The sequence below is a fragment of the Dermacentor silvarum genome, chromosome 5 (genome assembly GCF_013339745.2).
Source record: "Dermacentor silvarum isolate Dsil-2018 chromosome 5, BIME_Dsil_1.4, whole genome shotgun sequence".
In the NCBI taxonomy this organism is placed as follows: domain Eukaryota; kingdom Metazoa; phylum Arthropoda; class Arachnida; order Ixodida; family Ixodidae; genus Dermacentor; species Dermacentor silvarum.
Window position 1 is genome coordinate 68,122,422 of NC_051158.1, and position 9,931 is coordinate 68,132,352.

Genomic DNA, 9,931 nt, shown 5'->3' on the forward strand with positions numbered 1-9,931 from the left:
AGGATGTAGAAGTGTTAGGTAAGGTAAAGTGCAGTGACCATAGGTTAGTGAGGTCTAGGATTTCTCCCAATTTGAAGAGAGAAAGAGAAAATTAGTCAATAAGAAACAGGCCAACCTAGACGCAGTAAGAGTAAAAGCAGACCAATTCAGTCTGGTGCTCGCAAACAAATATGCAGCTTTAGAACAGGAATATGACGAAGACATAGAAGTAACTATTGAAACTGTAACTAAGGTGATCCCAGAAGCAGCAATAGAAGTGGGAGGTAAGGCACCTAGGCAACCAGTAGGTAAGCTCTCCCAAGTAACAAAGGACCCAATGAAGAAACGACAAGACATAAATGTGTCAAACTCGAGGGATCAGATCAAATTTGCTGAACTGTCAAAACTGATCAACAAGAACAAAGTAAGGAATATTCAAAATAATAACGTGCAAAAGATTCTGGAAGCAGTCATATATGGACGCAGCATGGAATCAGTGAGAAGAAAACTTGGCATAGGAGAAGGCAAAATGTATACTCTGAAAGATAAGCAGGGTAATATCATCAGCAATTTCGATGACATAGTAAAAGCAGCGGAAGAATCCTATACTGACTTGTACAGTGACCAGATCGAGCAGCCAATCTACGTTCATTTGAACTAGTGATGAACAGGATACAAAGGCTCCTTCTATAACTAGCGATGAGGTTAGACGAGCCTTTAAAGGTTAGACGAGACATTAAAAAGGGAATAGCTGCTGGAGAAGATGGAATAACATTCGATTTAATCAAACATGGAGGAGATATCCTGCTTGAAAAGCTTGCGGCCCTTTATACGCAATGCCTCACGACATCAAGCGTACCACAAGGTTGGAAGAACGCCAACATTATACCAATCCATTAGAAGGGAGACGTTAAAAAATTGAAGAACTATAGACCCATAAGCTTGCTTTCAGTGCTGTATAAAATATTCACCAATATAACTTTCCAATAGATTCAGGTCAATACTTGACTTCAACCAGCCAAGCGAACAGGCTGTCTTGAGGACGGGATATTCTACGACGGATCATATCCATGTCATCAATCAGGCAATTGAGAAATCTGCAGAGTACAATCAACCTCTCTAGATGGCTTTCATAGATTATGAAAGTGCATTTGATTAAGTAGAGATACGAGCAGTCGTAGAGACATTGCGTAATCAAGGATTACATGAAGCATACGTGAATATCTGGGCAAATATCTACAAGAATTCCACAGCAACCTTGGTTCTCCACAAGAAATGTGGAAAGTTACCTATCAAGAAAGGGGTCAGACAGGGAGACACAATCTCTCCAATGCTATTCACTGCATGCTTAGGAGAGATATCCAAGCTGTTAGACTAGGAAGGCTTAGGAGTGAGGATCAACGGCGAATATCTCAGCAACCTTCGGTTTGTAGTTGACATTGTCCTATTCAGCAACAATGGGGACGACTTACAATAAATGATTGAGCACCTTAACCGAGAAAGTGTAAGCGTGGGGTTCTGGATAAATATGCAGAAGACAAACATAATGTTGAACAGCCTGGCAAGGGAACAAGAATTGAGGATCGCCTGTCAGCCTCTTGAGCTCGTAAAAGAGTGGGTTTATCTAGGTAAAATACTCACAGGGGATGCTGCTCATGAGAAAGAAATTTACAGAAGAATAAAATTGGGTTGGAGTGCATACGGCAGGCATTGCCAAATCCTGATTCGGAGCTTACCACTGTCGTTGAAAAGAAAAGTGTACAATCACTGCATTCTATCGGTGCTAACATATGGGGCAGAAACTGGGAGGATAACAAAGAAGGTCGAGAATAACTTAAGGACCGCACAAGGAGTGATGGAACGAAAAATGTTAGGCCTAACGTTAAGATATGGGAAGAGAGTGGTGTGGATCATAGAGCAAACGGGGATAGTCTGTATTCTAGTTGACATTAAGAGGAAAAAATGGAGCTGGGCAGGCCATGTAATGCACAGGATGGATAACCGGAAGACCATCAGAGTTGCAGAATGGGTACCAAGAGAAGGGAAGTGCTGGCGAGGACGTAGAAAAAAAATAGGAAATTTGCAGACGCAAGTTGTAATCAGCTAGCGCAAGACAGGGGTAAATGGAGATCGCAGAGAGAGGCCTTCGTCCTGCAGTGGACATAAAATATAGGCTGATGATGACGACGATGATGAAGCTAGCTTATGTCGATTAAATACTCCAGTGCGCATGAAAATATATTTAACTTTTAGACGAGCTCATCGCGTGCTTCGTGTGCCGCTCAAATTGGGCTCCAATGAAGCATAACTTGCTTCTTACACTTGGCAGTGGTGGTGTAAGCCTTCGAAATTTCTTTATTTCATTATTAGTACCCCACTTCCCATGCTACCACAACGTCACACGCCAGCTGCTATCCGTAGCACTTCAGCACCACATTGTATTTCATTTGTCTTCGCTTCTTCATTTAACTACTTATTGCTAAAGCAATTACATAAACACTCCATACGCATTTCTGCCGTCAGCGTCGCTGGCATCCTCACCGTCGCCGTGAGGTTCCGAATAAAGTCCACGGGCGATAAAATTGTAGCCGTGCACCGTATGCTGTATGTGCGAGCGAAAGTGTGGGAGGGTGAGCCGGTGATCTCGGCGCAATCTCTGGCACGCAATGGCGCGACGCGAGAAGGAAGCGCGCGTCTGCCAGTCGTGCGCAACGCTCCGGAGGGAGGGGGGGGGGGGGGGGGCGTTCTACTCTGCGCGACCCGAGCGCCCGCGCGTGACCGCCGTGCCTCAAGGCTCACCAAGGCTCCATGGAGAGGGGGTGCGATGTACGCTACCGGCGCCAACCCGAGCGGTTGCATCTTGAAAGCCATCTGCTGCGGGGGCAGAGCCCTAGTGTCGCTGTGTTTTCGCAACTTAGTTCGCGTTGATGCCAGCGGCGTCACGAAGGTCAATTCTCTTGCTGCGACTGCCGCGCTTACGTCTGACTAGAGCGCTTTGACAGCGAGCTTTCGCGGTGATCGTGTGAGATGCTTTCATGTTTGCTTGTGCGTGGATGACACCATGCTTGGTAATTTAATTAGTATTCCTATGTTTACAAGTTCATACGGCCGATAAACCTACCATCCTTTGTTCGTATAGCTGTCCACTAATTTGCTATTGCAATCGATGCTCCGCTTTTCGGGTGAAATTGCGTCCTCTTTTGAAGTGTTCACTATTGGTTTATTCATTGTATGTTTATCTTCAAATATTAGAATGAATTCGCCAAGCGTACGTCAACAATATTGGGAGCGCAATATTCATACTTCATGTTCATCACCTGTACATAATCATCCTACTGCTTTTTTTAGGCAATCAAAATGTAGGTCTGGGTGATTCCATGTAAGATCGAACAAAGAATGGCCGGTCGACCTTTTCAATTTAGTTCAAAATTTTATATATTGTTGCCTGATGAGTGGAAAGAAGAGATCCGCAATTGGTTTTGCTGCCAAAAATTTTTTCGCAGCACCGCGAATCAATAATGACGAAGAGGTGGAGTGCCGTGCTCACCTGCTCTGCTGTTTTGGCCAATTTTGGTTATGAATTACACAAAATATATTTAAGTTAGGTAGCTGAAATTTCTCTAAATAAATATATGCATGTTGTTGCTTGTGTTAAGTTATTTTTGGGTTTTGTGGGTAGCGTAGATGTTTTTATAAAAAACCTCAAAATCGGCCCAGGAAACGTTTGTTTGTCTACTTTGCAGGTCTTTATCTCCAAAAAGGCTTGTGGTAGAGCGGCAACAATTCCGCATTACGTTCTAAGCATACTTATTTACCAAACTGCTAAAGCTTATATTTATACAACTTTTCAATAAAGAGATACTATCAGGCTAACTTCAAGAAAACACCGAACAATGGAAATTTCTGATGACAATTAAAAAAAAACCATTTTTGATATTTCTTAAACTTTGCCCACTTATTCTCCTCCAAATCAGCTTTCAGAATCATTAAAAACATATTGCATAATTTTGTTCCATTCGTAGTTACAGCCTGTCGAATGAGACCCTTACGCAAGGATAGGCTATTGTTGTAGATCCGACTTCTTGCCCACTAAGTGTATAGAATGCAGGCAGGATTGGATTCCTGTTTCTGGAAAGGCCAGTAGTACCCAAAAAGGTGGAAAGCATGAACGTGGCCCTCCAGTGGCAAAGCAAGATGTAGAATGCCAAGGGAAACAAAAGCAAAACTATCGGTAAACGGATGCGCGCGCATATCTCAGATGAAGGCAGCAGACTGCCTGAACAGCAGACGGCCTGAACAGCAGACGGCCTGAACAGCAGACGGCCTGAACAGCAGACGGCCTGACAGGAGATAGCCTGAATCGATCCGCTGTTCACACTTCATTCGACACCGATAGTGCTTGCGCTTTGCTCTTACTCTACTGTTCCTGTGTATCTCAAGGCGGCAAAGTATAGCTCTGAGTGAGTGTATTGTGCAGACTACCTTTCTAAGCACAAGAAGCTCATTTCAAGAAAGCGAAATTTTCGCAGAGTTACCGACGTAGACGTTAATGCTTTGGAGCAGCTTTTAACATCCTAAACATCAGTAACTGTCAAAGAGAAGGACTACTTGTGCTACCCGTGCTTTCGCTACTTCTGCAATGAAATATCCTCACGGAACACACAGTTGAGCGATGACATTTTTATGCCCCCTGAAGCAGAAATCAACGTCGTCAACCAGATCATCGCAACAACCTGCATGTCCCCTTTGAAACGTCCACGTTCAGTGAGAAGTCGGGACAGGCCTACTTATATCAAAAGAAAACAAAGTGAGGTGTAGAAGGCGGAAGCGGAAAATGTTCGCAACAAGATACGTCGGGCGTACAACCAATCTAATGCATCGGGAAATTCAGCCGAAAGAAAGTGCTCCTTCTGCGAGCACTGGACCGAAAGCTTTCGGCAAGCCTATGCAGCATCGACGACACCCCAGGAACGTTATCAACTTCTCACTCTCCTGCCATTAACACTAGCTAAACATGAGATTGAGAAGCTTATTCCTGAAGCAACGATGTATCAAATCAACAAGTCCAGGAAATTGAAGAAAATCACGGTGTGTGGTACCGACCGGATCCTTTCACCAGGCACAAGGTGAGCCCTGAGTGCGTATCTGCGGCACGTGAGCACTACACGAAGGACGAGTTGGAATGCTCGAGACAAAGCCCTAACAGAAAGGATGGCTTGTCGGTTACGATGGATGGAGAAAAAGTATTAGTAACAAAGCGTTTCATGACCAGATCTATTAGAGAGGCATTCCGCACATACAAAGACGACCATCCTGATTCTGGCATTGGCCTATCAAAATTCTACACCTTGTGACCGCGCTGGGTAAAATGTTATCCCCAGCATGATGTGTGCGTTTGTGTCATTTGCGCCAACTATAAACTTTGCCTTGCCGCTCTTGAGAACATTACTGGCCACAGAATTAATTCTGATGACCTTCACTCAGCATTCATTTGCATTCCATCTTCAGCACAGTGCCTTTTAGGCGAATGCAATCAGTGTCTGAAAGGCGGGTCCCTGACAGTGGAGGAACTTAATATCCCAGAAGAAGAAGAAATACTGCTAGCGAAGTGGGAGGCAGGCGACTTTGTGAAAAAGGGTTTGGATGCTGATACTTTTTTTAATCATCTTCGGGCGTTAGTGGCAAAGTGGATCGTGCACAACCACATCAGGAAGACACAAGGCAAAGCTATCTACGAGGAAAAGCAATGTAAACAGCGTGGGAGCATTGTATTCCTCTTTGATTTTGCCGAAAACTGGACTGTCGTGCTTCCTGACGATGTTCAGCCATACCACTGGCAAAAGCAGCAAGTATCCGTGTTTACATGCGTGGTAACAACGAAAAAATGTACGGAGAGTCTCGCTATTGTTAGTGACGACTTGAGCCACGACTCCGATCACGCCTGCTTGGCTCTAAAGAAAGTGAAAGAATGGGTGGACGATAATCTGCCGGTGTACTCCAAGGTGACATATGTGAGTGATGGAGCCGCCAGTCATTTCAAAAATACATACCGGCTTTTCGAGTTCGGAAAGAGCGATTGTCCCAATACCCAATGGATATCCTCAGCAACTGGACACGGGAAAAACGCGTGCGACGGAGTTGGAGGACTCGTCAAGCATCAAGCAATCAATACTCAACAACTTGAGAACAAGCCCTGAAAGTGCAATTCGGGCAGCCAGATACTTTGTAACAATTTTAACAGAAAAATTGAAAGGTGTGCATCTAATACCTCTTCAAGAAAAAGAAGTTGTTGCCTTCCGCGACTTAAAAAAGGATGAGTGGATGAAAGTGCCCGCCTTCCATGGCATTCAGTCTTGGCATGCCTGGCAGCTATCCAGGTCAACGGAAGCATCTCCTGAATTGCACATGGCACGCATAGCCGGGTCTGCATGAAAGAACTATGTGTACAGGAATGAAGGCAATCAGCGTTCTCGAATCATTCGAATAAACGATTACAGCCCATAAACAAATTCTGTTTTAATGAAGCAGTTCTCCATTACCTTCACAATTTTTCCATTACGCTAAATATTATTTGGAATACTGTTGCTTGCTATTGAATTTTATCCTACTTTTGGGTTATCAAAGCCGGATATCGAATTCTGACTGCGTTTTCGTAGAGGTTAATTGCGCGAAACGTCTGTGTGCTCTCCGATTGATGCAGCCCATCCAGGAAACCCCACGCGTACAAAACTGATTCTGAATCATTCACTACGGTTTGTCCCACAGCAAATTTGCAGCTTTGAGGGATAAATGACTGGATACAATACCATGCCAAAATTAGAGAGTCGTACGCGATCACAAATGTCAGAATCTTCAGACCTGCATGGTGCGCTGAGCCTTGCGTAAGGGTCTCATTCGATAGGCTGTAACTACGAATGGAACAAAATTATGCAATATGTCTTTAATGATTCTGAAAGCTTATGTAGAGGAGAATAAGTGGGCAAAGTTTAAGAAATATCAAAAATGAGGTTTTTTTTAATTGTCATCAGAAATTTCCATTGTTCGGTGTTTTCTTGAAGTTAGCCTGATAGTATCTCTTTATTGAAAAGTTGTATAAATATAAGCTTTAGCAGTTTGGTAAATAAGTATGCTTAGAACGTAATGCGGAATTGTTGCCGCTCTACCACAAGCCTTTTTTGAGATAAATACCTGCAAAGTAGACAAACAAACGTTTCCTGGGCCGATTTTGAGGTTTTTTATAAAAACATCTACGCTACCCACAAAACCCAAAAATAATTTAACGCAAGCAAAAACATGCATATATTTATTTAGAGAAATTTCAGCTACCTAACTTAAATATATTTTGTGTAATTCATAACCAAAATTGGCCAAAACAGCAGAGCAGGTGAGCACGGCACTCCACCTCTTCGTCATTATTGATTCGCGGTGCTGCGAAAAAATTTTTGGCAGCAAAACCAATTGCGGATCTCTTCTTTCCACTCATCAGGCAACAATATATAAAATTTCGAACTAAATTTAAAAGGTCGACCGGCCATCCTTTGTTCGATCTTACATGGAATCACCCGTCTACTGAATTGCGTCTTAATATTATCAAGTGTTATTCTGGTGCTATTGTTTAAAAAGGTTTCCTGCAGAACCTATCTAACGCTCATTCTGGCTCTGTGCCATAAGGCCGGACAGCTAGCTGTATGCCTGAGTCAGACAAGGTTGGGCCTGTACTGAAGGGCATCGCTAATGATGCGTTCAACAACCTACTTTTGTGAAGAAAGTGTGAAACGGTACAGGACGTCATAAAAAAAGTCGGCGCTTTGAGCCGCCCAAGAGCCGGCGCATTGCAACGCCGTTCGCACGTCTACCGAATACAGCTGCGACACTCTCTTGTGACGATAGGCTAGAAATGCCGTGACCATCATCATCAGACCTGACACGGATAGTGCGGCAAGAGCTTTAAGCCACGTCTCCTGCATCCCTTGTTTTCCCGACCCAGTGAGCCGAACAACTTGCCTACAGCACCATTTCTGCAGACAATATTTCAGGAAGAACTCGGCAATATGGGAGTTCGTTCTTTATGTGCCGTTGCCGCTTCACAGCTGTTTTATGCTTCTTGTCCATTCATTGTCAGCGGTAACCTACACGCTACCAAAATCCAGCCGAGTGGCGAACCACAGACGACCTGCCAATCTGTTTTGCCTGCCAGCGAATCGGTCACGTTGCTAACCATTGTAACAGCCGTACTGTCTCCTCCCCTCTGCGACCGCCCTTCACAAGTTATTATGGCCCTGAACATATCCACGTCGTTACCAGCCTCCCTTTGAACCGCTTCCATTTGCCCTACACGATCGTGCGTCAGCTTGGCGATGTGAATTACGAGATCGTTCCGCTGGACTCGCGTGTCGCCACTGACGTTGCGCAGGCTGAAAACTTACTTTGCCGCTTTGCCCGGCGGAAAACTTACTTTGCTGCGAGTTAACCTGCCGTAAAGTTAGCGCCAAGACGGCACCTTTACAGGCGGGGGTTATGTTACTGCACAACCAAGAGTAGCACCAGTCCGAAGAAGACGATTGGACGTGTATAGGTATAATCAGTCTCGCCAGCCATCTTGTTATGTACCGTTTGCTTCTCTAGTATATATTGTAAATACACCTTTATATGTGACTTCCGCAACGTAAAAATATTACTGCAAATAGTATTGAAGCATTGTAGTGACTGAACAGACTGTCACAGCCGAAATGTGTCGTCTTGGAGGCGTGTATATTCCCAGCCGCGCTTCTAACCTCACTCCTTTAGACACGCTGCGCCAACTAGCAGCACCACAGCCAAGTCCGCACGTGGCGTGCCCCTAATTACATATTTAGATAAGATGTCGTCTGATATACAGGACGTAGTTTCGATTCTGCCCAGCAGCGAGAGAAATATTAAAGGGGCACTACAACCCCCTCGGGCTTGTTGAGGAAACAGCCCGTGGGTGGCATACGCTGCTGTGAATATCTCAGCCAACTTGGGCAGTAGTCCGCAGCGGCGTGGAGCTCACAAACGTAGCACGAAATCACCTTCTCTCAACTCAATCATCTCAAATCATCTCAACACAAGCCTGCTCATCGCTCTTCTGGACACATACTTCGTTATAGTGGATTCCAATACACGGCTGTATTGGCCAAAGACTGACGTCAATCAAAAAGGGTTGTCTGAACCATTGCGCTGCTTCGCTGTTACTGAGTATATTTATCGACCGAGTGCAATAAATAGGCTGCTGAAATAAGCAAAAATGTGCTTCCAAATTTCGATAATCATTACGTACTTCCGGGTTAGAAGCGACTATCGTAGCTCCCGCTGGGCCGCAGCAGAAAGCGTAGGAAATAAACTTTGGCCATTCTGCTATTGGTTGTAATAAATCATTCTTCATACTACCGATGATGGAATGACATCGCACGTGTCAGTAGCAAAGGCGTTCCGCAAGGCGGAGTGTTGAACCCTAACTATTCTATTAGCATGCTTTAGCCTTATTGGATCATTGCCAAGGACGGTCCAGATATCCATCCATGCAGATGAAATCTGCATCTCGACGTCCGGCCTGACGCGTCCGCAGATACGAGCAAGACCGCAGAAGGCGGTCACACAAACGTCGTCTTCAGAGGATACCTTGCACTATCCTCACAAAAGTGCCGAATAGTCGCATTTACAACCAAAACAATGACTGCATATATTATACGCATAAATGGACAAGTAATTGCTTGCGCACCACTCCTTGGAGTCATCATTGACCGTGATTTCCTGGGACGCCCACATATTTATACATGAAAAGAGGTTAGCTGCAATAGCCCATGTATTCAAATTTATCGGCGCAAAATCTTGGGGCGCATCTGTGCAATCGATGCACACTGAACCATGCTTATTTATGGGTGCCTAAGATATAATCCGCCCCTTGCTGGGAAGCACCAGTAACACAAACCTT

The 9,931-nt window shown here is 44.6% G+C and overlaps 1 pseudogene; it reads left to right on the forward strand.

Moving 5' to 3' along the window:
- The first annotated feature begins 5,025 nt into the window (after positions 1-5,025).
- Positions 5,026-6,411, forward strand: LOC125945705 (uncharacterized; annotated as a pseudogene).
- The last annotated feature ends 3,520 nt before the right edge of the window (positions 6,412-9,931 follow it).